Raw genomic sequence first — 4422 nt, 5'->3', positions numbered from 1 at the left:
GCCGAATTACAGTTGGAATCTAGAATGGTGGTCAAGTAAACAAATTTCATATGGTGATGTTCACTTGTTATTGTTGCAACTTGCTTTTTTGTTTGGAATTTGTAGTGTATGCAAGTTACTTGAGGACAAGAAACAATTCAAGTTTGGGGTTGTGATGACACTTTGTCATTACATGTTTGTCGCAACGCGAAAAACAACCGGCGGGGAAAATACAGAGTCGCCACCGACACTATTCATCCTATGACGGAAAGGGAGCGCAGGACTAACCTAAGAAAGGGAAAGGAACGGTCTTACGACCAGAGATTACAAGGTACGAGAGTCGGTTACGCAAGGGGAAGGTGTTAGCACCCCTCAAGTCCGCCGTACTCGACGGGATCCACGCTAAAAAGATAACTCAAAGGAAAGGAAAGGGTTGCTGCTAAACTGCTCAACGAAATTGCACAAACTGGAACAATAAACAAGTGAGGAAGAGAAAGAAAACGGAGGAAGTGGACTCGGCAGGATGTCGCATCCTGGGCCCACGTAGTTTGTCAGAAACAAACATCAGAGTCAACGTAGTTCGGGAAAGGGAGACATGCTCGCTGAGACATCGCGTCTTATGCCTACGTATCTTCTTTATCCAGAGGAGAATCAGAGCACTCGTAGCTCGGCTAACGCACGCTGAAACAAGACACCAAAAAGGGACGCTGAGACGTCAAAAGAAACACCCAAAAGGAAACAGAATGCCAATACATGGACTTACACCCGACTCCTAACAATAGCAAACAGGAAACAGAATGCCAATACATGGACTTACACCCGACTCCTAACAATAACAAATGCTAACCAGCAAACACCAAAGAGAAAGGTTATCAGAACAAACCCCAACAAAGTAACCAAATATCCTGAATAAACTCCCGATATGTATAACCAGTCACTGCAAATGAACCCCAAAGATGAACCCCAAAGATGAACCCCAAAGATGAACCCCAATATGAACCCCAAGTGAATAACAATCATCACAAATGAATCCCGAGATGAACCCCAATATGAATAACAATCATCACAAATGAACCCCGAAGATGAACCCCGAACGGATAACAGGTAACCAAAGTGAACCCCAACTAGTGAACCCCGACCAATAACAAAAGAAATCCCCCAAGGTATGAACATACCACTCACACACACACACACTGAACAAACGGATACTCACATCAACATCAGCAAATGCCGGAAACAAAAGACTCGAAACGGTAAACACAATTCGAGAATAAAGGTGAACACACGCGAAAACAAAGAAAAGGGTGCCCGGAGAGATTGCTCTCAACCTCCTTCCTACGTATCTCATTTGGTATGAGAATCAGGGCGACGTAGTTCCCCTGATCAGGGGTAAAACACTCTCCTAACCAGAGACCAGGGAAATAACAAACTAATAGGGAGACTAAGACTCGAGCCTAATAGTTGTCACACAATCAATATCCCTAAGTTGAGGTCTCTAACAAGAACTTAACTCACACAGGAAGCGAGTCAACTCAAGTCTAAACTCTACATACGATCAACCTCCTCAAAAGTTAATCGTACGACTCCTACAGAAAAGGAGATGAGAAGAGGAAAACAAATAAACACACCAACACAAGTGAACAAGCATCACACACTATATCCATACAGGAGTCTCAAACAATGGGTGGGCTTTAGTCAAGAGGGGTCATATCAACCTCGACAAACAAGCCAAACTGTAAGGGTAATCAAATGGGCTCTTAACCACTGACATTGAACGTCAGGGTGAGCAGATCAAAATGGTAATGAGGATGGGACCTCATAGCTCTTAACCCTGGCCAGGGTGAGCTTATGACACAGAAAGCGTGGGGATCCAGAAAGTGGGATCCTTTTCCACTTGACAGACTCTGGACAAAAGATCTGGGGCACATGTTCAGAAGCATCAGCACGTAGTGCGAGCATAAAGAACGACACACTGAATAACGGGGGATTGACTACTAATCCCTTTTATCCGTCAATTGCCTCTTCTCTTGGAGGTCTTATCAAATAACACATGCCTCTTCTTGGAGGTCTTTGGGCACAATTTTAAACAAACACAAACAGAGCCTCTGAAGGAGGACTTGCCAGCAAAATGCCTGCCAAAAAGGTGACAGGACTTCAGACTACATGAAGTAAGAAGCTAACTACCTGAGTGGTGTGTCAACCACACTCCAATGCTCAAGCAAGAGCTAAAGCAAGTAAGCAACTAAGGTACCTGTACAAAGACTAAATAGTCAGTACTTCAGTCATAAAACCAGAAGACAAGCAGTGAAACCCTCTAACAGTTACACAATTTAATGCATAAGCGCCCTAGCACTCAAATAAGCTCATGATCTCACAACATCAATCAAAACCCTACAAAAAGAAAATAGGTCAGAACTCAATGCATTTGTATCTCACAAAGTGAGAACAAACCCAATCATCAATGATGGGTATCCACCTGAAACAACAAAACAAAGTTAGTTTATGTACAAGGCTCAAAACCTAACCAAATGACCAATCCAGGATCCATCCTTTTGCACATCACACATTCAAACACTCCCTCCAATGTCCTCAAAAGGACCGGCATCAAATCAATAATCAAGTGCCTCAACTGGTCTATGTAATGTAATGACCAAAAATATGCACAAAATGAACTTCCAACTTAGAAAGTTCATATCAAATCAGAAATGCATGCAATGACTTTGGGATGTTTTGTATAATTTCCTTATGCCATGAATGTACAACATGCAAAAGATCAAGTCCAGAATGATGCAAATGCTATGTGAACAAAAATGCACCAATTCAATGTAAAAAATATGACACAAATTGTCACATTTTTCTCTATGTGTCAAAAATGATGATAGCATGTGAGAAAAAATCCAAACCAGTGACCAATAATTCATGTCATGTATGAATGTCATGTATGCAAAAGAGTGGATCAGAAAGCTGAAAATTGAGGATTTCACAATGCATTGAATGCACTAGATCAATTTGGCACAACATTGATTCAAAAATTCCCACATAAAAATCCAGACATCAAAAATTCTTGAATTCAACACCATAAAAAAGTAGACACAAATACAAAACTATGAAAAAAAAATTGGGACTCAATGGGACAATTTTTGGATTTTTTATGATTTAAACAAAATGACCAAAATAATTGAAATATCAAATGGAAAATGGAGGGAAATGGAATATTCAAATAAAATAAAATAAAAACGCAAGCCACAGGATCTGGCGCGCTCTTAAGATCAATGGTACAAGTTTGAACAATGAAACACACCGTTTCATTAATCCCAGTCATCGCCCAGTCACCTTTCAACGCACGCGTGGCTTTGGTCAAAGGAACCTCACCCAATCACTCGTCCACACAGTGCTCTACATGGCGTACACACATCAAACCCTAGCCAAAACACAGACGCCGGAGCTCCGCTCCGGTCGTCTTCCCCGATGAACACACGGTGGCTCCTACGGCGGCGCCACCACAATTTTTTCCAGAATTTCCCCAGACCTATGTCATTCCACTCAGTTTTCAATGTTGATTCCAAATATCACCTTAGTTTCTCCTAAATCTCCCTAGGTTTTGCAAATCGAAGAGAGAAAGTTTCTAGATCCAAACTTCCAGTCGCCACTAAATCCTCAATTCTCACTTAATCTCAATTCTAAACACATATCCATGATCTACACATCACGACCTTCAATCCTATAACCTAAAATCAGCAAAAGGAGAGTGTGAAAATGAAGTCACCTGGAAATGGAGCTTTCTGAAATCGCGTTCTCATGTGCTCAGCGACTCCAGATTAACTCCTATGGACTTCCTTTGAAGCTTTGTGCAAAAAGAACTGGATGAAACCTCTTGAATGCGCCTCAATTTCCAAATCCGATTGCCATGATGTCGCATCCTGCGAAAAATCAACCGGCGAGCCTAAATATAAAAACACACAGAGCCGCCACTAAACGTTATTTATCCCAAGATAGGGAAAGGAAACGCTCAGAGAAACCTGGAAAGACATGGTCTCGCGACCAGAGAGAAAAGGTTCGGGAGTCGGTTACGCGAGGGGAAGGTATTAGCACCCCTCACGTCCTAGGTACTCCTAGGGATCCACGTCTTAGAATAAAGAAAAGGTTGCTAAACATCACACACACAGGGAACGCAGGTGGGGTTAAGAGAAGGGAGCTCGATAAGGTATCGCACCTTATGCCTACATATCTTGTCTGGAACAAGAATCAGAGCCTCTGTAGTTCGGCTTACGCACGCCAAACAACACAAAACATCACACACCAACAAGGGTGGCAAACATGGAGCCCGACAACCACTGGATGGAATTACGTCGGCATCCGAACCAAAACACAAAAACGGCAAACGTGGAGCCCGACTGCCAATCACTGGGCTTACGTCGGCATCCGAGCCAAAACAAACAATCA

This window comes from Lathyrus oleraceus, chromosome 5 (genome assembly GCF_024323335.1).
Source record: "Lathyrus oleraceus cultivar Zhongwan6 chromosome 5, CAAS_Psat_ZW6_1.0, whole genome shotgun sequence".
NCBI classification, from domain to species: Eukaryota; Viridiplantae; Streptophyta; class Magnoliopsida; order Fabales; family Fabaceae; genus Lathyrus; species Lathyrus oleraceus.
Note: the sequence above shows the minus strand (reverse complement) of the source record.